The sequence below is a fragment of the Giraffa tippelskirchi genome, chromosome 4 (genome assembly GCF_054371585.1).
Source record: "Giraffa tippelskirchi isolate mGirTip1 chromosome 4, T2T-mGirTip1v1.2.pri, whole genome shotgun sequence".
In the NCBI taxonomy this organism is placed as follows: domain Eukaryota; kingdom Metazoa; phylum Chordata; class Mammalia; order Artiodactyla; family Giraffidae; genus Giraffa; species Giraffa tippelskirchi.
Window position 1 is genome coordinate 144061907 of NC_137278.1, and position 24818 is coordinate 144086724.

At 38.7% G+C, this 24818-nt stretch overlaps 1 protein-coding gene and 1 long non-coding RNA gene across 3 annotated transcripts in view; one reads left to right on the plus strand and one right to left on the minus strand.

The window, feature by feature from the left end:
- The window catches only part of FRS2 (fibroblast growth factor receptor substrate 2), a 104921-nt gene extending 94961 nt beyond the window's left edge, over positions 1–9960 (minus strand). For both annotated transcript variants that reach the window (XM_081589765.1, XM_081589767.1), the window contains exon 1: positions 9820–9960. The gene's annotated coding sequence lies outside the window, so the exon portion shown is untranslated. The remainder of the gene's footprint in view (positions 1–9819) is intronic.
- The window catches only part of LOC145545369 (uncharacterized), an 82089-nt gene extending 62304 nt beyond the window's left edge, over positions 1–19785 (plus strand). Inside the window, exons 5-8 of the long non-coding RNA XR_014082027.1 lie at positions 4148–4211; positions 17305–17462; positions 19271–19434; positions 19593–19785. This is a non-coding gene — a long non-coding RNA (uncharacterized LOC145545369). The remainder of the gene's footprint in view (positions 1–4147; positions 4212–17304; positions 17463–19270; positions 19435–19592) is intronic.
- Positions 19786–24818: the final 5033 nt, after the last annotated feature.

A 24818-nucleotide genomic window follows, 5' to 3' on the forward strand; every position in this document is an offset into this window, starting at 1 on the left:
TTAATTGCATAAAAGACAAGAAGAAATGACAACTAAATATAAGATATGATCAAATCTACAGGACTGGAATTTAAAGCGTATGGAGACTAAAGTATTTACCAATGTTAAATTCTTGGAATTTGATAATGGTACTGTGATTACCTAAAACAATATCCTTATTCTTAGGAAATACACCCTAAGCTATTAAGAAGTAAAAAGGTATGCAATAAACTCTTCAGTGGTTCACAAAAACAAATAATGTGTGTGTATGCCATAAATCAAATATGGCAAAATGTTTAAAAATTGATAAACATGGGTAAAGGATATATGAATCTACTATATCATTCTTGCAACTTTACTGTAAGTTAGAAATTATTTCAAAATAAAAAGTTTAAGAACACAGGATACTAATCTCCAGGGGCTTACTTATAAGCTCTAAGCTATATATTAATCCTACTTTTTAAAAATCACTCTGTAAAATTAATATAGAGAAAATTCTAAGGAACTTCACAGTCAGAACACAAAATGAATTAGGAAAGCACAGTACTATGAGCAAGAGCAAGCAAAACAACAGAATCACATCTGCAGACTTCAAATACTGTAATTATCACACAAAATAAAAAATGAGCATATTTAATAGATTTTTAAGAAATAAAGTACCTTGAGAGCATGACTAAAACAGGAATAACTATTTTTTTAAAAGGATAATCTTTAAAAGGAACTGAATGCAACTTCTAGAAATGACCAAAAAATACAGTAAATGAAATTTTCAAAAACTCAATAAACATGGTACAACACAGATGAACTCTTAAGACATTATGCTGAGTGAAATAAACTAGACAAAATGACAAACACTATATGATCCACTTAGATGATCATACAGAATAAATTCACAGAAGTAAAATAGTTGTTGCCAGGGGTTCAGTGAAGGGGGAACAGGGGCTTACTGTTGAATGGGTACAAATTTCATGATGATGAAAAAAGTCCTGGAGATGGACAGTGGTGATAGTCATAATGTCACTGACCTGTGTGCTTTAAAATGGCTAAAATGGTAAATTCTATTTATGTGTATTTCACCACAATTTTTTAAAAAGATATAATTGATAAAGTGAAAAAAATTCAATGAAACAGGTATACAAAACTGAAGTGAGAATTAGCTAACTGGAAGAAAAGGCACTAACTATTGAGAACACAATACAAACAGATACAGAAATAGAAAATATAAAAGACCAATTAAAAGTCCCAATGGGTAGAGTAAAAAGATCTAACATACTTCAAAACACAAGTTCCAGATAGGAAATAAAGAAGATAAAATTTGAGGAGAAAATGGCCAAGAGTTCTCCAAAATTGACACTCATCTTTCGATTTCAAAGCCTCAGTTCAGTTCAGTCGCTCAGTCATGTCTGACTCTTTGTGACCCCATGAATCGCAGCACACCAGGCCTCCCTGACCATCACCAACTCCCCGAGTTTACCCAAACCCATGTCCATCGAGTTGGTGATGCCATCCAACCATCTCATCCTCTGTTGTCCCCTTCTCCTCCTGCCCCCAATCCTTCCCAGCATTAGGGTCTTTTCCAATGAGTCAACTCTTCGCATGAGAAAGCCTACTGAATACCAAACATGATAAACAAAAGAAACCATCTTTCAGACATATCAAAATAAAAGTGCAGAACACCAAGGATAAAAAAAAAAACGATGTCAAAACTAGCTATAATGAAACAACAGAGACAGTCATTCCTCAGTTTTCCAAAGGGGAATGAATGGTTCCAAGACCCCAGAAGATACCCTCCAAAGTTCAAGTCCCTTCTACAAGACAGTATAGTATTTGCATATAACCCATATATTTCCTCAGGTATACTCCAGATTACTCAAAATACCTAATACAATGGAAATGCTATATAAATAGTTGCCAACATGCAACAAATTCAAGTTCTGCTTTTTAAACTTCCCATAATTTTTTTTCAAATATTTCAGTTCATGGGTGGTTAAATCCAACAAGGCAAAACCTGAAGATATGGAGGGCCAACTATATCTTTAAAGCAATGGCAAATCACATGGATTACTGATTTTTCAAAAACAGTAAAAGCTAGAAGAGAATGGAACAAGATCTATACTAAAAATAATAGTAATTGCTAGCACTGAATGCACACAGAGGAAAGTCACCTTTGGGAATAAGACTTTCAAACAAATAAAAAGTTTTCAAATAACAGACCCTCTAAAGGATGTTCAGGGAGACAGAAAATGATCTCAGATCCCAAACAGGAAGTTCAAGACGCAAATGAAAACGAGCAAAGACATTTGTATGTTGTATGTATATATGTATGTATATGTGTGTATTACACAGTCAAATCAAAGCAACAGTGCTTAAAACAAAAAGAATATATAATTTGTTGGAAGTCAGGGAGAACTAAAATAAAGGGAAACTACAAACTTCCAAACATAAAAAAAGAGGAAAATGGATTTTTAAAAAATACATTAACCAAAATTAAAAAGAAAAGCAAGGGAATGATTAACACAAAATTCAGATCATGGTGACTTAGGAAGCATGTCAGAGAATACAAGTGGTGAGAAGTACAGAGGGGCTTCAAAGAGGCAATGTTCTACTGTTTAAGCTAACTATTTAAGTTGTACATTTATTACCCTATATGCTTCTGTAATAAAAGTAAATTTTAAAAATCAACAAGAAAAAAAAAACAGGGCTAGCAATCATTCCCTAAAAATCTAGAATATGCCCCAGAGCTTGGTATTCAAAACTGAAACAATAAAAAGATTCATTATCTTCTTTAAGAACTACTCGTGGAGTGCCTATAACTGAGCTGAGGGGTAGCATGAAGATTACTAACCTCTCTTCTTTCTCTTGTCTTCCTAACCCTAGAGAGCAGCACTGTCTAATATAGTAGCCACAAGCAGTTGTTCACATTTAAACTAATTAAAATTCAATAAAATTTAAAAATCAGTTCATCTGTAACACTAGACACACTTTAAGTGCTCAGTGGCCCATATGAGGGCCACTATATTAAATAGTACAGATAGAGAACACTTCCATCATTGCAGTAAGTTCTATTAGACAATGCTGCTGTATTTTTTTATAACACTAGAAATACACTGATAACTGAGCAATGTTAAATTTTTCAGATGTTCTTACTTTTATAATTATTCAATTTCCTTTCAAAGTCATATTATTTCTATGAAACTACAGCTTCTCAGCAGTAGTTTAAAATAGTTTGCTGTTTGTTGAGAAAAAAACAGAAAGTGTGAAGACCTTTTCACCATCTTCCATGTTCCACCAAAACCATCAGAACACAAGATTTTTTTTTCATGAGCCAAAATTAAATAGTTAGGCGTAGTGCTACTAAATTGTAATACAAGCCATGTCAAAATGAATACAAAAATCCACAGGATGAACATATGACCCTTCTTGGGGGCACCAATTTTAGCTGGCAGCACTTTAAAACACTGTTTACATACAGATAAAATAGCAATGCAAAATTCATAAGAATTTTTAAAACTAAATACTACAGACATCGTGAAATTTTCACTCTGGGCACTCTGGGCTACAGCTCCAGACTTCTGAGCATACCATTCATTTCTGCCATTAGAAGCACTTTGGAGGAAAATTGCAAGCATTATTAAATAAATGAATGTATGTGATTTTTTTTTCATTTACCAGAAACAAAGATATATAACAAACTATAAAACAATAGCATCCTTAATATCTAAAGCAGCAAACCTCCAATTTTCTTTACAATTAAAGTATAGAGGTCCTAAGCTATTTCAACTTAACCTGAACATTTTGCTTTAGGCATTCTAACACAAATTACGTATTTCTACAGCACTCTCAATTTTTTAAATTACCTAACCAAAAACACTCAACAGAAACAAATGCTAAGCCTTAATTTAACAAGCTAGGTTTGCAACTTAAGTTTTCTCCTCAACTCTAAGTGAACCAGGGGGTCAATAAGCTTCTCATCTAAACAACTGAATGCAATTTCAATAACAGCTTATGCTAGTAATTGTTTTGTGTCCCCAGGAAGACTTCTGAGGCTCCACTTACATAACCAATTATGCAAAACACTGAATTATTCTCTTTCTCTAGAAAGCATTTCGAATACTGATATGCATACAAGGTTTACTTGCTATATTAAATAAAGCTTTTCTCACTCTAGCTTCAACAATTCTACAGAAGAGGTGAAAAGGAAAGCCAGTTTCTGCTACTTCACTATGTCAAAGGCGAGTGACTTATTTATCTTCTTGGCTAATCAACACAGGAATGACTGACAGCAGCACCCCCAGGCAGCCCCCACAGTTCACCAGTTTCCTCCTGGGACTCTGGTTGAGAAACATAGCTTTAAACAAATAATATGGAGCAAGTTGTTTGAACTCAACTGAAAACAATCTGAACTGCTCCTTGAAATATGCTGTAAGTATTCATGTAAAACTTGACAAATTCAAATTCAACGAGGTGAGAATCACAATACAGCCCCTATAGGGTAATCGAAGGGTAGAATGTAAGCCAAACCTCTAATATGCATAAATATGTTGAATGAGTACTCTTTCCTAATCTCCTGGTTCTGTTTAACCAAGATTTTAGATTTCACAGAGCCATAATCTTAAAAAAAAAAAAAGGGGGGGTGGTAGTTAGCAACAGAGTGGCTAACTTTTATTCTGCCAAAGACATTTAAAAAGAAAATAACTACCAATTACTATCACCATTATTTCATTAAAAAAATTAATATGCTTATAACAAAAATGGTAAAGATAATTTTAGAAAAACATATTATCTTCTAAATTCAATAAATGTAGCTTTATGAGAAGTTCATTCATTCTCATTTCGCTTCAGACAAGTGACAACTCTGTCATGAACTGACACCACTCCACAGCCCAGCACTTGGGAACCACAGGTCTAAGCAGTTAACCTCTACTTGGAAAAAGAAAGCAATGGTAGGACTTGCCCAAACCAAATATTAACCTATTCAATAATGAGGAAATCGAGGCTTTCTCCATTGGAGGGGTTTAGAGGCTCTCCCAAGATCACAGAACAAGAATTTTGACATCAGTTCAGTTCAGTTCAGTCGCTCAGTCGTGTCCGACTCTTTGCGACCCCATGGACTGCAGCACGCCAGGCCTCCCTGTCCATCACCAACTCCCGGAGTTTACTCAAACTCATGACACAGGTCTGTCTTATTATTTTGACATAGGTTTGTCTTATTCCAGAGTCAGAGTTCCTAATCACTATGCTAAATTTCCTCTAATAGTCTTTCCAGTGGTTAAAAAAAAAAAAAGATCCATCTTAATCCAGTCACCTTTGTGACCAGTGACAACCGAGGAATTTCCAAGACAGCTGGCAGGAGTGAGAGGTGTACTCCCTGGCCATCGCTCAGACTGAAGCTAAATGGAACTCCTGACCTTTGCCTTATTAATACCAGGCTCACTGCAACTAAGCTAACCAGCCCAGACAAAGCACACACAAACCCCACTGCCTCCAACAAAACTGACACAGGACTCGGGATGTTCCCAAGTGCCTGTAACAAGAGTGAAAAACATATTCCTAAAAAATAAAAGGAATATATTAATTCTCAAGAAGGAAATAAACACTTCTATAGTAATTTAATCTACAAATGATCAACTTGCCTTCAAAAAGTTACAACTCTAAGCCTCATTCTGCAAATAACTACCATTTTTTCACACACTGATATACAGGTTCCCTTAAATATTTAAACAGGAAACCACATGAAATTCTATAAATTTATATAGTTCTTAAATACTTTCAAAATTAAAATGTATAGTTTTTAATATATGTATCATTATATGGTAAGTGTCTTATCATTCTCTCTAAAATAATCCAAACATTAGAGACAAAACTACTCATGTTTAATTAAAAGTACTTATAAAAGGGAGTTGGAAGAAAAATATGCAATTAAATACCATTTTCTATAAAAGGCACTGCTAGCAGCCAGTAGTAATCGGAGGCACAAAAATTGTCTTTGAATAATCATAAGTTCTTGATACTGAAACCAAAATTGAAAGTCATACATGTAAAGAGAATACAATGACAGAGAATTTTCCAAATCCTCACATATCACTTGCCAACAAATGTGCAAAAGAAACGACCAAACAGCTCTAAAGTAACCAAAGACTGACACTGAACCAAACAAGTCTGAAATAGTTCCTCCTCCCTGAGATAGAGTAATGATAGCACAGTATTCTTGGTAGTACAGTAAGAAAGTTGTTTCCCAATTAGATTTTCAATGATCAGACTCCTTCTACGCCATTTGAGTCTACAATGTGAGGGAGCAGTACACAGCTACCAAAATTTTTACTCACTGAATAAAACTATCTAGTTAGTGTCGTTTTCTTGTTTTAAACAGATGCCATCTAAAATAAAGGGTTCTTCTTTTTTTCTTTCCATCTAGACTCTCCCTTGACTTTCATTTTCTTAAACAGATTCAACAAATACATCTATTTACATTATTCTCTACACCAATGTTTAATATATGCCTGGCAATGACCTCTCTCATGAACTCCAAACACATATTTTCAAAAAATTCTATTTTCAGAGTTTGTCAAGTAGATAAAAACTCACCATATTAAAAACTGATCTCATTATGCACCTTCTTGCCCGTATTTCTACTAATAATACCACCAGTGCCATCACCTACCATTAAAATGAGTGTAATCTTCAACCTCCACTTCCTCCACATCTTTCCCAACAATCCCTCCTCCCACCCACCTACCTAAATCATGACACCACAACTGCCTTTGCCTATTATTTATATTATCTTGAAAATCGGAGACAGGGTGCTCGGGGCTGATGCACTGGGATGACCCAGAGGGGTGGGATGGGGAGGGAGGTAGAGGGGGTTCATGATGGGGAACACGTGTACACCCATGGCTGATTCATGTCAATGTATGGCAAAACCACTACAATATTGTAAAGTAATTAGCCTCCAATTAAAATGAATTAAAATAAAAAGAAAATCGGCTTTCTACAACAAATCATTCTACACACTACACTATTAAACCTTGGTAGTTTCTCATTACCTCCCAAATACCACAAAATACAGCATTTAAACATGTTCTACAATCTAGCCCCAATTTATATTTCAAACCTCATCTCTTATTCCCCAAAATGAACACTATATTCTAGGTAATCTGGTCCACTTACTTTCCTCTGAGTACACAATGAACTTTCCCACCTCCATACTTGTGCTCACATCATTCCCTTTATTTAAAAAGCCTTCTTCATCCACCTACTCCCAGCCCCTAATTTTTTGTCTTAGAAAAGTCTTACCCTTTGTAATGTTGAACTCAGGCTGCTGGTTTATCGGGATTAGCATGTTGTAGCAAAAACACACAGCTTTTGGCACCAGACAGACTTGTATTCAAACTAGGGCTCAGTTACCTGCTACTACACAGTTCAGATAAGTTACTTAAGTATCAGTGACGTCATTATTAAGAAATACACTTAGATATTGTTGTGAAGCTTAGAAAAGGTATGTAAAGCAACTAGCATAGAGCCTGGTATGCATGAAATGCTCAATAAATAATAGCTTCAGAGCTAACTTTAAAAGTATTACTATACCTCCACCACCTTCCATTTTACTCTAGATAAAAACGAACCAATGTTCCTTTCGTACAACCCCACACTTTAGATCAAACCACTCACATAGGAAGTATTTATTTTTATATGCTGTAAATTATTATATAAATATCTGACATCTCCTTCTAGATTTCAAATTCCTGAAGGCCCAAGATTTAATCTTTGCATCCTCTATTGCCTGGCAGTGGTTTTCATGAAGCACAAAGCACTCACCTCCAATTAGAAAAAAAAATTTAATATGCCTAAATATTTAATACGCTCTTCTTGACTTCTGACACACCTTAGAAAATTACTGCCAAAACATGAAGCTTAGTTGTTACGGCTGTATCTTTTGTTGCTCCTACATGGTTGCCTAACAAAGTTTGATACCTAACATGGCAATATCTATTGAAATGACTTGAATAATATAATTTCCAATGCAAACGTTCAGTATCTGCTGAATTAACGTGAACATAATTAAATTTACTTTGGGCATCTGATTTTTCCTTTTTCTATTCTTACAATTCTTGAAATCTTTCCCTTCAAAACACACTATCACTATCACTATCACTATCACTATTCGTACCTTCAGTACGAATTCATAACCGTATCTAACTTGACTCCTTTTCCAGATCCTCTCAATTTCAATATCCCAAGCATTTCAAATAGCTAAGAATCTACAGTTTCCATCTAAACCTAAAAGTTGGGCAACTAGTCTTCACTCCACAATCTTTTGCAGGGACTTTAGAATTCATCCACCCTTTACCTGTAGAAGATCAACAATGGTGAAATGAATTTTCTTTTGCATAAGACAGCTCCATGAATTGTCACTTCAGTCTATTTTCCCTAATTCATGAGATTACTCCCCTTCTGGTGGTGGGAGGAGAATGAGATAAGTACTCCCAAAAATCTAGAGCATAAGTGCTAATACAAGCACAAGATAAGAAGTACAGGAAAGCGTCACTGGTTTCACAAAGGTGCTGTGCATATACTTTACACTGCAAAAGTAATGGCCATCTGCTGGCAGTCAAAATCAACAGTAACTGCATTCCTTTACGATCATGATTTTAAAATCACTATTAAATATGGAAAATCCTATTTCCTACAAACCTTTCAGGACCTAAAATCTGTTCACTAAAAACAACTACCTACTTCATTTTCTCCTCTACGAAAGACTCAATTTATCTGAAGTAAACACCTAATACTATAAAACAACAGCAGAAAACAAAACAACAACAACAAAAACACCTCTGGCCACCTGTGTGAACCTCTGCATTGCAGCAACAGCTGTAACAGTCTAAGGAACCTCCTTGGAGTTACAGAGCACAATTTTTCTTTAAAAGTTAAGAAAAATGACAATTCCAAACATGAAGGTAAACAAACTTTGAGAAAGGGAGGGTATAATAATTATCCAACCCTATGCAGTCAATTCTTACAATAACCGCAGACTCAACTCACCAAACCACTGTGACTTCAGATAGCCACAGAAATTAGGAGTGCAGATTGGAGAGTAGCATCATCTCCTAACGTCGGCGGAGAAAATAAGGGAACTTACCTGAACTTCTGATTTTCCTCAAGCAAGTCTGTTGTTTTAAGAAGTGCCTTCAACAGCAGCTTGAGAAAGCTTTCCAGTGAGTAAAGATCATGGGAGGCATGAGGTGCCACACTGCCCTACGTCTCCAACACCGGTCCCAAGCGCAGTCCAAACCGATCCTGAGCAACCCCTACACCAGTCTAGACGGAAAGCCTTGCAGAAGATCTCTGGCATTTACACACGCATCGCCCCACCCTGGGACCGAAGAGAGGACACTCCTGGGACCCAGGCTAATTACTGAGCCCGACGACAGACCTAGAGGTCGCCAAAGTCGGGAACTACAGCCCACGATTGAGTCTGACGTCCAGATTCCCAGCCCCGGGTCGGACACAGAAAAACGAAATCCCAGAGACAGCGCGAGGATATAGGGGAGCAGAAATGAGGGGGCTGGATGGACGGAGGCCCAGCCCATTCTTAACTCTCCCAACAGCAACAACAGCTCCGGGAACCCACTCCCTGGCTCCGCCCCGCCCACCCCACGGCCCCCACCGCCCGCTCCTTCCAGTACCCCCGGCTCGGCGAAAACCGCGGCGGTCGACAACCCCCTTTCTTGAACCCCGACAGCCCAGCCCGCAGCCTGGAGCCCAGAGCGGGTAGCGGGGGCCCGAGAGCGCCAGCCCCGACGCGGCCCGCGGCCGTCGCAGTTCACTCCCCCGGGCACTCACCGTCGGCCCGGGAGTTGAGAGGGGCCAGAGCGCGGGTCGACCGGCGCTAAACCCCGGGCTCCCACACGGGCAGGAGCCCCTCCTCGGAGCCGACCAAGCCTCAGCGGCTGTGCCTACAAGGCCTCTCTACGGCCCGAACCCTAGAAAAGCACTTCCGGGGGAGCGAGGGAGGGAAGGGTTTTGGCACCGGAACTGCTCGCGGGCTGGAGCTGCCAGGGCCTCCCAAGCGGGGCGGGGCGGGGCCTCTGCCGCCGGCGCCCGCAAAGCCGCCCCCGGGCTCCTTGCTAACCCTTTCTGCCCCGCGGCTCCGCCTTTCCCCAAACTCTGGGTGAATCGTTTACAGCTCTTCGACGTGTTCTACTCAGGCCACTTGATTTTACAGAGGAGAAAACTGAGGCTCAGAAGATTTAGGTGCAATGGTCCAGCGCCTTCACCCGCCTTCCGACTCTCTCCAGTATTCTTACCACTCCAGTGTGCCTCCTTTAAAAATAGTGATAGTTAACATTTATTGACCGCCTACTGCGTGATAGACACTGTATTAAGCGTTTTGGCGCTTAGCTCAGTTAATCGTCCTCAAATCCCTTGAGGTTGGTGCTATCCTTTACTTCTGGCAGAGGAGGAAACCGGTCAAAAGAGACCCAACCCGATACCGCAAACATTAGTTCTTGATTTTAACACATGTTTTGTGTATAAATTTCACCCATCCCTAACACGAGTTTTAAGTTCTTTGAGGACAGGAGTCAAATTATATTCCTTTATTCCATCACTTGAGGCCAAGAGCTGGGAAACTGGAAGCTTACTGCCTGGGTCCTGTTATTTTATACTTTTATTTTTTCACCCTGGGCAAGTTGCTTGACCTCTCTAGGCCTGTTTTCCTCCTTTGTGATATGTTTAATATAGTTGCTGTGTATGTGTGTTTGCGTGTGCACACACGCACACATACATAATCATCTCTGGATTGTTAGAGGAATTCAAAATGAAAATGCTGTGTGCTAAGTTGCTTCAGTTGTGTCCGACTCTGCAACGCTATGGAAGGTAGCCCACCAGGCTCCTCTGTCCATGGCATTCTCCAGGCAAGAACACTGGAGTGGGTTGCCATGCCCTCTTCTACGGGATCTTGCTGACCCAGGGATGGAACCGGCGTCTCCTGCATTGACAGCCAGATTCTTTACCACTAGCACCACCTGGTCTGGGTAAAAATCAACCATTCTCATACCTTGTCACTAATAGGAACAATTTTTCCTCCAGTGGAATCACTCTAGAAGGAGGTAATTTGGAAAACTGCTGCTGCTAAGTCGCTTCAGTCGTGTCCGACTCTGTGCGACCCCATAGACGGCAGCCCACCAAAACTACAGATTACTAATAGGTGATTGAAAAGGTTAGTGAAGGAAATAAAGAGTAGAGGGCTTCCCAAGGGGACCGGTGGTAAAGAATCCGCCTGCAATCCCAGAAACATGGGTTTAATACCTGGGTCAGGAAGATCCCCTGGAGAAGGAAATGGCAACCCACTTCAGTATTCTTGCCTGGCAAGTCCCATGGGCAGAGGAACCTGGCAGGCTGCAGTCCATAGGGTCGCAGAAGAGTCAGTGGTGACTTAGGGACTAAACAGCAGAGGTTTTTGCAATGGGAAAAATGAAGGTAGGTGAGTCAAAGAATGTCCTGGGGCCAGCCTGGATACTTGTGACACTGTGAGCTGAGACAGTTCGAGGACCCAGAGTCAGAGGACAGGCAGGGAAAGGAGGCGGGGAAAAAAGAAAAAGGATTCCTCAGCCACAAAATCAGAAAGGCACCAAACATCTGAGGTAGTTTCTGTATTTGAGGCTAGATTCTGGGTCAGGGGCTGGCAGGGAGTGCTTAGCATGCATACTATCTGCCAAACAAATTTACAAGCATCTCTTAAAACTGTGGGGGAGGAAGAGGAAGATTTTTTAAATTTTCTACTAAGAAAGTCAGGGGAAATGAAAATAGTTCACAACCCGTTATTACAAATTGAAAGATACAAACAATGCCTTTGCTTTTGGCTTTTTTTTTTTTTTTTTAACAGTGCTGCCTTATTTTATTTCTGTGATCACAGAAATGTTTGTAAATACTTCTCTAATGGCCAAATTTATCAGCCTTTCGTGCCTTGGAGTGTGAAGAAGTAAAAAACAGAGCCTGGGCTGGCAGGACTCACTACTTTCCACCGAGGGCTTAGAGGGATAGCGAGAGGAACCCTGAATCGCAGACATTGTCAGGCTCCCTGCTGGATGCAGTGGCACCCAGGTTTGTCACTGAATCTGCTCATCCAACTAGTAAACGGTGCAGCCAGGATTTGAACGTGAGTCTTTCTCCTCAGCTGCTTTTCACCACTATGCCAGAGGTTCTCAGTCTTGTGAATGCGTCAGAATCACCAAAAGGTCATGTCAAAACACAGAGGGCTAGACCTCACCCCTAGAATTTCACTTAACCATGCCAGTGCTTCTCTGAAGTGCAGTCCCTGGACTACTATCATCAACATCATCTTTGAACTTGTTACAAATGCAAATTATCAGGCCTGGCTCCAGACCTTGTAACTGGTGTGGGGCCCAGCCATCTGTGTTCTGACAGGCCTTCTCAGTGCTTCTGATACATTCTCAGGCTTTAGAACCTCTGTCCTCCACTATCTTGAATTCCACAAATCCCCGCCCCCACCTTTTTTTTTCTAATTATCCCCAACAGAAATAACTCTACTGAGGCAAAAGTTCTTCCCGGTAAATTAAATGATTTATTTATGTTTTGCTTTCAGTAGGAGAGGAGGCTAGAAAAAAAATTAATAGGATTCTTTTTTGATTACTGTCAATTTGTACTGAAATTTAACCAGATACTACTGGGTTGGAGGTAGAACTAATCTCATTTGCAAACTACTCTATGCAAGGGCTTAACCTGCATTTTCTAAATTGATCTTCACTACCCCACTATGAGGTTTTATGGCCTTAATTGTACAGAAGAGAAAAACTGAGGCTTAGATGAAGTAATTGACTTAAAGGCCACATTATTAAGGGGCAGAAATCAGGGTTGTTCAAACAAAGATCCCTCTAATTCCAAAACTCATGATCTCTCCACTTCGTGGCAGGAGCTTGTGGAACCAAATTCCACTGTGGGCTTCACCACCCCAACTATGCAACATTGAGTAAGCGATTTAATCTCTATTTCAATTTCTCCATCTCTAAATAATGTTATCATAAATCTGCCCCTCCTACACTGGAATGTTAGAACAAATGAGGAAATAAAAGCGTAAGTGCTCTGAGCTTTTTTGAAGAAAAGCAGTAAAAAGGCAAGTTATTATAGTGCTAATATGTTTAGCCAAGTGTTGCTATGTGAGCCTGAGCATTGACTCTCTCCTGGTTATCTCCTGACTCGTACATAAGAGGTTCAAAGATTATAGCTGATGCCACAGAAAAAGCAGTTTGACCTCATTTATCAACATCTATTGGAGGGTAAAGAGGATAACAAAGGATTATACGTATCTCTCTTAAAAATTACAAGAAATCTCTCAGGTTCATAGGCTCCAGGTTGTTGTCACATTGCTGGCCCATCCTCATCCTAGAGATCTTTCCTCCAAACCCTTTTCTTCTCCCCATTACAGGCATCCCTCCACCCTCCTGCCTCCACCCCCTAGACAAAGACTTAAAATTCCTCCCACTTTATTATGTAGAAGGATTTAGCGCTCAATCCTCCTCTCAGACCAGACTCTAGGCCTATCTTTGTTGACAGAGTCGCCAACTTGCACAATTCCAGGAGGTACCATTCACAAAGAATACAACCTAAATGATGCTCAAGGGGGTGCCAATTGCACAGAGCACAATAGGAATGGTTCCCCTGGAACTGTGCAAGGCTGTTGCACTGTCTATGCAGAACTCCCACCCCAAAAATCCATTAAGGTGTTTTGTTAAACAAAAGAGCCATCTACTTGGGTGTCCACCAGTTTGCCAACTTTTGAAATAATGGGGTTCTTTGTGGTTTTTGTTTGTTTGTTTTAACGTAGGCCTGATCAAATACTTAAATCACCAGGCTTAAGTCCTTGGTTCCACACTCTGCTATGCCATTGTTCACTCTCTTCTGCGACATTATTGGCTATCACTCCACTAGACTTGTGAGTTTCATGAAGGCTTTGTCATATTTCGTCTTCTTTACCTTTTATTCGTGTCTTGGCACAAGTGCTTTAAAAACCGGTTTGAATAACAGCAGAGCGCACTCGTATCTATCATATCTGTGTACTAGTATATTTGGCAGAGATTTGACAAATGGCCTCAACTGTGTTGTTTGACCCACAGAGTTCTGTACCAAGAAATAACTTGAGTCAAAAATCTTAAATTGAGTAATGTCATGTAAAATAACAATCCCAATTTCTGGCGTCTCTTGAAAATTTGGACACTATGGCAAACTGGGCATGCATCCCACAAGGTGTCAATGCCTTTAGCTCATGTGCAGCTCTTTATTCAGTAGTACAATGAGTTGGCTTCACTCACACATGAAATCTTCGTGGCATACACTGAGGTTGGAGCCACTGGTGCGTGGAATCATATGGGAATTTTAGAGAAACAAAAATAGAATTCTACCTTATATAATATGTGTTTTGAGATAATTTTAAATTGTTTTTCTGGGGTAGAAAATTGTGGGGTACCATGTTATACCATTTCTAAACTAGCCAAGCAAGTGCAGGCATCAGATTATAAATACGATTACCACCAACATTTTACAGGCATTGTAGCTGATGTTATTTGTCAAGTGCCTTGGAAACAGAAATGACAAATAATAACAAATACTTGAATAAACTTCATGATAAACTGACTTTATGGATTGTGATTTTTTTTTTCCTGGATGAAGAAACAAAAGTACAGCTAGTTCAGGTAACAAGCAAGTAATGGAGCCACGATTAGAACCCAGGCAGCCTGTCTCCAGAAACACGGTCTTAACCACTAAATTAACATTTATTGAGCCTTTCCCATGTGCTATGGCCATGACTGCCTCCCAACTGAAAGAGACTACTAGATTTATAGAAGAGCCCATGTATCTCTTCCAGGCCTTTTATAGGGTGCTATATTAAACCCACACAGATCCTTCTCATCTCTCTCCCCCTTCTATCCTAAGTCATACTGACACGTTTATAATCTTCAGTTTTGAAGTGTACAAACTGCAGATGTCCAAGATTTCCTTTAATTCCAATATAATTCTTGCACAGTCTGTTTTTATTGCAAATTATAAAGAGTCATATGCATGTGGTGAAAAATAGGCATCTTTTAAAGACAATGGAAGCAATTTGAAGCAGTATAATATTGACACTGGAAACCAGTATCTGTAGTCAAATTATGCTTGTGTAGAGAAATGGGAGATAGCAAGGTTGAATTTGAGCAAAAAAGTCACATTGACACAAATGTAATAAAAGCTTAAAAATAGAGGAATGGTCATCAACATTCCTTATCAACATTCAAATATGTCATCAGCACATATTACATTCAATTTTTAATTAAAAATGGAGAAAACATTTGGAACTTACATTTTCCTTTAAAAGGTGTAAAAAATTAAACTGTTGTCCAAAATGAGCTGTTTGGCAAGTCTCAGCAAGTTGTGTACTACCTTCACACTTCCTTATGAAGATGTAACCCGTCTTACTCTGCCTCAGTTTCTCCATCTACCAAAATGCATGATAAGTGCATCTTTATATTGTAGAGATGTGAGACATAAGCTAATAAATGATTATAAAGCACAGCTCTTTGAAGTATAAAGTACTGCATAATTACTAAATACTATAATAATCATCCTCATAATCATAGTAATTTTCAGCCAACACATCAACCAGACCCAGATGCCTTTAGTCACCTCCCAATTAGACAAAAGTGTGTATGCCAACTATGAAATAAAGAAAAAACTTTAAACCACAAACTAATTCCACTCCCTCCCTCTTTCCTATACGGAATCTGAAGTCAGATGGCCAGAGACATAGCTCAGTTCCATCACTTGCTAGCTGTGTGACCTAGCTTGTACAATGTTAAGTTAAACCTCCCCAGCCTCTATTTCTTCAACTGTAAAATGACAATAATAATAATACCCACTTCACAGGGTTTGTTGTGAGAGTTCAACAAATTAATACATGGAGCGACTTCCCTGGAGTCCAGTGGTTAAGAATTTGCCTTGTAATGCAGCAGACACAGGTTCAATACCTGGTCAGGGAACATGCCCCAGACAACTAAGTCCACGGGCCATAACTAGAAAGCTCAGCGCTCCCATGAAGATCCTGTGTGCCATGACTAAGACCCGGTGCTTAGTCGCTCAGGCTTGTCCAACTCTTTGAAACCCTTTGGATTGTAGCCCTCCAGACTCCTCTGTCCATGGGATTCTCCAGGCAAGAATACTAGCGTTGGTTGCCATGTTCTCCTCCAGGGGATCTTCCCAACCCAGGGACCAAACCCAAGTCTTCTGTGTCTCCTGCATTGCAGGGGGATTCTTTACCTGCTGAGCCATCAGGAAAGCCCAACTAAGACCTAGGGAATCCAAATAAAATTTTAAAATATTAAAAAAAATAATACACGCAGAGCTCTGTACCAGTGCCTGGCAGACTGAAAGAGCTCAATTGATGTTAGTGGTGATGATTATTAGCAGTAATATAGGGGGAAAAACTAATAGTGAGCAACTGTTTAACCATGTTATTGGATGAAAGAGAAAGAAAAATCAATGCAATTTGGAGGATGATTTCAGCGGCCCTCTATATTACATTCACATGTATCAAATATAAGCACTTTAATATGAAATTTTGATAGAAAAAAAAGATGAGGTATTTTACTCTACTGGCACGTTAGTTTTTAATGACTGTGCATGAAATAAAATGACTATAGGTGTTAGGGGAAAAAATAGAATAAAATGGAAAAATACAATGCTCCCCATTCCCCAGCCCACTCCTCAGGTGTAACCACTGTTAATGATTTGGCATGCTCCTTTCCAGACCTTTTTTTATGCATTTACATTTATATAAGCAGAATTAACCAAGAGGCAGATGAAATATGTACTTAAGGCACTAGCAAACCAGAACCCCAAAAAAATTTTTTGTAAAGAATTTTCTATTTTTACAAAAGCATAGATATAAAAAAAAAAATCGCACCTTGTTGGGACTTCCTCACACTTATTTAACTTTAAGATGGTTTTAATCTTAAAGTAAATAATAGGATATTATTTCATATGCATTATAATCTCTTCAGTGCTTAGGACTTTTCTTAAGATCTTAATCCAAGCATGCTTTATAATTAAGACCATAAATTCTTAATGATTTTAAAAATTGTGATACTTATATAGTGACAATCTAAATAAGAAGGAACTTTCACCATCTATGCCATTTTACTCGAAGAACTATCTCTGTATAAAGGTCCTGTTAGAACAATTTGAGTTTCAAAAGCTTCCTTTTTGGTAAAGCAAATTTCATTTTCCATCACATTTTCAAGCCAATGTAATGCAATCCGTTTTTAATCTCCACAGAGTGTATGATGGATTGAAATCCTGCCGACCTGGAGCTTTCTAAATGGTGACTGTGGAGAGATGCCAAGGAAACTGAATGGTGCCAAATGCAGAATCCTCAAGTTGCTCTCTAAACCAACAGAAATTCATCTGGGAGCTGGATTTCACTGAGGCAGGAAGTATTTCACCTACAAAGATAGTGCATGTGTGGAGATTATATTTGGGATCAGAAAATAAAGAAGAAAAGTAAAGCTACATTGTATTTCAGTAGACAGTCAGAAGAGAACATTCCCTGAAGAGAAGACCAATGACCTTCTGTGAGGGAAGAAAGAATGCTTAAGCAATGGTTTATAACTACATGTATTTAAAATGTTTCCCTTAGAGTAAATTAACTGTGGAATAAGCTCAATGCATTTTGGAGATACAAACATAGATGTAAAAAGATCCAGAGTTATTTCAAATTTTAAAATGTGTATGTATATATTTGTATACATATTAATGTATATGTGTATGCATATATTTGAAATAACCTTGGGTCTAACCTATTGCAAATATTTATTACACATTTACAGTGAACAAGACACAAGGATGTCAGGGAATACCAAGAACTCTAAGTCACAGAACCTGTACTCTAAGAATCAAAATGCCAGTTGGGAGATAAATTAGAGACACATAATAATGCCAAGAATCCTGTGGTAAATGCTAAATAAATAACAGAGCCCTAATCTCTAAAACTTCTTCCATCATTAATGGTCTTGGGGCCAAGTAAGAGGTGGAACTTGAATAGTATCTTAAAGGACTTGTAGAAATTATAGGGTAAGGAAGGAAATAAAAAGGATTTCAGCTTTCAGAAACACATGGAGGTAGGAAAATACAGAGCGCATCCAGAGACTTTGAGCAGATCCTTTTAACTGAAACAAAGATGCTGGATAAGGAGTTTGGACCTCTAGGCTGAAGGGTCTGACTACTAAATTAAGATATTTGAATATTATCTTTGTAGGTAGTAAAGAATCAAAACTGCAGTTCCACTTCTGAGAATAGACCTAAAGAAAATGAAAACAGGATTCCAACATGTTAAATGTACTCCCACGTTTATCAGAGTATTACTCACAATAGCCAAAACACGAAAACCCACCCAAATAACCGTAAAAGTATGAATGGATTTTTAAAAAATGATGTAGCACCTATTGGCCTTGGTGGCTCAGACAGTAAGGAATCTTCCTGCAATGCAGGAGACCTGGGTTCAATCCCTGGGTTGGGAAGATCCCCTGGTGAACTGGTGAAGGGAGATGGCAACCCACTCCAATATTCTTGTCTGGAGAATGCCATGGACAGAGGAGCCTGGTGGGCTACAGTTCATAGGGTCACAAAGAGTTGGACATGACTGAGCCACTAATACTTCAATTTTCATTTCACAAATGCCCATTAATGAATGAATGGGTTAATAAAAGATGAGGTACATATACATAATAGGATATTATTCAGCCAAGAGAAAGGAGTATATCCTTCTATTTGCAATAACATGAACAAACCTTGAGCACATTATGCTAAGCAAGATAAGTCAGATAGAGAAGGGCAAGTACTGTATGGTATCACTTGTAAATGGAATCTTAAAAAGTTAAACCTGTAAAAAAAACAGACTGAAATCATGTGTACCAGGAGTCAGGGCAGTGGGAGTAGGGGGTTTGGGGGATGGATAAGAGTGGTGGTGTTTAAGGGTACAAATTTGCAATGAGTAGTGAGTGAGCCGCTGAGATCTAACACACAGGATAATGAATACAGACGATAACATTGCACCATAATTAGGTAATGTGATAAATACCACTACAATCAGCAATCATATTACAATATATAAATGGATCAAAGTAACATGCCGTACATCTTAAACTTATACAATGTCACACACCAAATATATTCAATTAAAAAAAAAAGTCAAACCAGAACTTCCCTGGCAGTCCAGTGATTAAGAATCACGCTTCCATTGCAGGGGCCAAGGATTCCATCCCTGTCGGGGAATGAAGATCCTGCATGCCTTGTGGCCAAGAGGAAATTTGGAAAACACAGAACAGCATAAAAATAAAAGTCACCTGGAAACCCACCGTTCAGAAACACACTATACTTTTGATGGATAAACTAATAGCAGTTTTTCTGGTATATATATTTGTGTGTGTATGTGTGTGTGTATAAACTGAGAGTATGCTTAATTCATTAACATTATCCTGCAAATATTTTCTTATTAAAAATTGTAACTGCACTATATTTCATCATATAAATATAATACACTTACCCAATTTTTCATTTTCATCCAGGTACAAATAACTAAAGTTAATCCAAGGTTAATCTAAGCAGTATGTTGAATAAGTTGGAAGAAGGATGAATTGAGAGCAGGAGTAACAGTCAAGAAGCTTTTGTTGAGGACTGCTTATTCAAAAAAGGCATGTTCACAAACTAGAATCGTTTTTAACTATCATATTACAACATAACTCTTATTTCAAAGAACAATGCTGCTCCATGTGTATTATTTTAGGATAAGTTTCCAGATATATTTTCTCTTCTCACAGTTTCTTAGATTTGGAGTGCTCCAGAACTCAGTCCTTTCTCTTCTCCTCCATTTCCATCTCTTCCCTTGATGATCTCATCCAGTCCCAAAGATTTAAATATTGTCTACATGCTAGTCACCTGTGGAAAGAAAGGGTATTCTATATACAGAAGTAGGTACAAGTTTTATGAAAACAAATCCAAAACTCTAAGTAAAAAATAGCTCCTCCACTCCAATGCTATCCACTTGGAGAAATTACAAATACAAAATGCTGGTGTTATGCTCGGAGATGGGTCCTTAGAAGTCTAGGGCCTTGAAACCGGTGGATGCAAAAGCTTAATCAAGGGCCCGGAGACAGAAGCAGAAGCATATGATGAAGGAATCAGTAAGGGGGCATCACTTTTCAAAGTCAAGGCATAGGATGGTAGGAAAATTCACCCATCAATTTAAGCAATTTGCTCTTTCACCTCTATTCATTTCAATGTTTGTTGAATAACAACCTGAAACCATTATTTGATTTGGAGTCCTAAAAAATGATACATAACTCATTGTGAAAGGCAAAAAGTTTCTGTGGGTTAGTGACCAGAATAATGCTCCTGAGACAGAAAGCAAATGTACCTGATTCTTCTTTTCCAATACCTTCTCCATGTCAAAGTTTCTCTCATTGTTCCTATTCCAAGCTCTACAGCAGGTTTCTCCAGTCTTGGCACGAATGATACTTATATATGTGTGTGCTCAGTCGTGTCTGACTCTCTATGACCCCATGGACTGTAGCCCACCAGGCTTCTCTGCCCTTGGGATTTCCCACAAGAACACTGGAGTGGGTTGCCATTTCCTCCTCCAGGGGATTTTCTGAACCCAGGAATTGAACCCATGCCTCTGAAGTCTCCTGCGTTGCAGGAGGATTCTGCTTTTCACCAAATAACACACTCAGCTAAAATCTGCAAAGAATTTTTTTCTTCCGTATTGAAAAGGTCTGGCTACTTTCATATGACTGTGGTTTGCCCCCCATTATTTATGAATACAAACATGTGAAAATATTTATACATCTCTCCAATCTATAGAAAATCATGTTGGGGTCTTGAAAACAGTCTCTTTACAGATGGAGAGAATGTGAGAGAAATGCCCTCAGTGTGCTGGCTAAAAACTGCAATGTCTGCCCAGCACTGTGCCTCCTCTCATAACAGGGGATGCTCTGCTGAATGAGCCCTTGTATGTCAAGATTCAAAACGTTCTTGTTTGCTCCGGTGGAACAAAGCTCTCACAGACAGTGGGATCTGCAGGGTAGCCACCAAGTGTGTTAAACCAATGTTCCCTCCACCACATTGCCGAGTAGTTTATCGTAATGGCAGTTCTCACCTTCATGTATAGAGGCCGGTGTTCGAGTTGCCGTCCTGCACAGAGCTCCCACTGACTTCAAAGGAAATGACATAGAACAGAACCCCATGGTGTAAGGAGAAACAAGCAGCATCTGATCAGAATCAGGCCATATTTTTTTTTTTCATTCTCTCTGTATAAATGGCTAAATTTATATACAGAATATCTAAAGGCCACCTTTTACTTAGGCAGTTATGGATTGTCAGATGTACATACACTTATTGGAAAGCTTGACACTGAGCTGTTTTTCATGTAGGAGGAAAAGGGAGGGAGTTGTGTTGTAGAGAAATCCATCCCAGTCCTACAGGTTTTTTGGGAGGTGCTGTCTACAAGAACCCCAAGAGACCAAAGTGATTGGGGCTTGTTTAGTGACTTGTTTTACTTAAACCTGGCCTTGAGGCAAACCCTAACAATAAAAAAAGAAGAAAGAGAAGAAAAGAGGAGGAGAAGGAGAAGAAGAAGGAAGGAAAGGCAGAGAAAAAAGAAAATATAAATGTATATTCATTAAATCTCTGTATAGGGGAAGTCTCTTTCTAAGCTTAGAAAAAAGAGGAAGAGTCACTAGTAAAAAGATTAGTAAATTTAACTACAAAAAACAAGTGAAAAATACTACATGTCAAAAATCAAAATAAGATTTAAATGGCAAATAAAATGCTGGGGAAAATATTGGTGACAACTGTGATGGGGAAAGGATTAATACTGTTAATATTAGAATTTTCTACAGATTACATAAAAATATAACAAAGTAAGTTCCAAATGGAACTTGGAAACGTTTAACATATATTTCTAAAAATGTTTAACAAAAATGTGTAACATTTCTTAAAACGTAAAGTTTCTCAAAATTCTTAACAAAAATAAAGTGTAGGTGAATATCTGATCCCTGGAAGTTAAAAATAACTAAGAAAAGATCAAAATATTAGACCATATGAAATTTTTCAATTCTGTAAATGTGAAAAAAAGAAAATTTAAAATAATCAATTAACTCGGAAGATCCTTGCAGTAAACAGGCTGTTATTCTGAATCTATAAAGAACTCAAGAAAGTTGATTTTTAAAAAAAGATTAAAATTCTCGGAGGAAAAAACAAAAGATGCATACAAGTCACAGAAATATAAATAAAGATAACTAATAAGCATCTGAAAAATGTTCACTGTTACTATAACCAATAAAAGTTATGAAATAAAAACGTTCTTACCTCGGATTGGCAAATATAAAAAAATGGAACTCTATATCGTAGCCTTTTCAAATATAAGCAATAAACAGAAAATGCAATTTTTTTAAAATGCCTTTTAAAAATAGCCATAAAATGAATAAAATACCAAAGAATATACATAATAAAACACACGCAGAACCTCAATAAAGGAAATGAATTTCCCTCTGCCTGACCAGAAGAGCCGCATGAGGGCCAGGCCTACACTAGAAGAGTGTTCTGGCAAGGTGGCAGCCTACAGGTGTCAGGAAATTGGCTACACACAGAGTGACCGAGCAGATTAGTAGAATATTGAGGATGATGACAGTAATGTTTTTCACTGTGTGAGAAAAGAGGTATAAATACGGAAGGAGGAAAGCTAGAATGAACTCTGTAGTAGGGATGGAAATGGAACATGTCAGTATGAATTCATGGTTTTCAATATAGGTAGATTCAGAAATTAGAGAAGGAAATGGCAACCCACTCCAGTGTTCTTGCCTGGAGAATCCCATGGACAGAGGAGCCTGGCAGGCCACGGTCCATAGGGTCTCAGAGAGTTGGACACAACTGAAGCGACTAAGCACTCACACACACAGACATAGAAATAAACACAGATGTAAATTTATATGTGAATATATGCATATTCCTAGCTCAGTCCAGTAAAAAGGCCTAGAAAAGACACTCCTAGTAGCTGATCTAGTGCATAGTTTCTATTTTTTGGCTGTGCTGCTTGTGGGATCTTAGTTCCCCAACCAAGGATTGAACCTGGGCCCCGGCAGTGAGACCACTGACTCCTAGCCACCGGATTGCCAGGGAATTCTAGATCTTGGTTTCTAAATAACACCTTCTTCACCACCTAGACTTTAGTCTTTGGAGAGCTTGTCCATTTCCTAAATCTTCATGATGAAACCAACATTAATATGTCAAAACTAAATCTTTCATCTCAGGTGGCTCAGTAGTAAAGAATCCATCTGCCAGTGACGGAGACCTAAGAGACACAGGTTCAATCCCTAGATCAGGAATATCCCCTGGAGAAGGAAATGGCAACCCACTCCAGTATTCTTGCCTGGAAAATCCCATGAATGGAGAAGCCTAGTGGGCTACAGTCCATGGGGTTGCAAAGAGTCAGACATGACTTAGTGACTGAGAATGCATGCAAACCTTTTGTCTAAGTCCCAGATTAATATATTCAAGATGTTAATTAGACAGCTTTACTTTGTTGCCTTACAAGCATTTCAAACTTAAAATAATCAAAATAGAATGCTTTATTTCCCTGTGTTCTCTCTAAGCCATTCCTCCCCATTTTCCCTACTTCTATAAATATTTATATAAATATAAATATTCACTCAGTCACTGGACTCAAATAACTGGGAGTCATCCTAATCTCCTCCCTTCCCCTTATCCTTCATAGTCACTAATCCATCAACAAGTCCAAATGGTTCTACCTCTGAAGTATATCTTGAAGTCATTCACTTGTCCCCATCTTCCCCGTGACTATGCTTGTGGAAGCCATCATTCTCCCTCTCCTGGATTACTGCAATGGCTTTCTAACTGGTCCCTCAAGTTCCTTGGTAACCTTCATGCATTCCATTATCAACACAGCCTGTGTGAACTCTTAAAATGTAATTGGAGCATGCCTCTCTCCTTCTTAAAACCTGTCTGTGATTTTCCAACCTGTTGGAACAAATCCAAGTGCCTGGCTATGGCCAAAAAGACCCTGCATGATCTGGCCACCTGCCTAAGGCCTCCAACTCCATACCATGTACCTTATCCCACCAGTCAGAACTCTCCAGTCCAAGTGTCCTCTGCAGCCAGAGTTCCTGCAACACACCAAGCTTTTTTCCATTTCAGGAATTTTGCACTTGCTCTTCTTTCTGCTTACAATGTCCTTCTTTCGGTTTTCACATGATTGGCTCCTTCTCATTCTTTAGTTCTTAGCTTCAATGTCAATTCCTCAAAGCAGAATTTCTTGGCCTATTCTTCCTCACTGCTGTCAACTGTTTATTTTCTTCCTAACACAAGCAGCAGTATTTTTGTTTATTTGTTTGGTTCACTGTCTATCTCTCTCACTAGAGTATAAGTTATGTGAGGGGAGTAATCTCCTGTTTTCTTTTGTATTTGCATACCCTAGTACAGTATCCACTATCTACCATGCAGCTGATGAATTTTAAAAATATCTGTAGTAATATACTTCAGGTGTTAGGAATTTTAGGTGTTAGGGATTCAGAAGAACACAAAATTCCCTCAAATGTCTTATAATCTAGAAGAGTGATCAATAGGAAGGTAAATAAGAGACTGCGATTCTGCATGATTAGTACTAAAACAAAGAAATTATAATGGAGGGAAGCCCCTAATCTGGGCTCAAGGAAGATCACAAAAGGCTTATTGGAAGATGGGACATGGTAGCAAATCCTGCAGAATAACAAGATTGG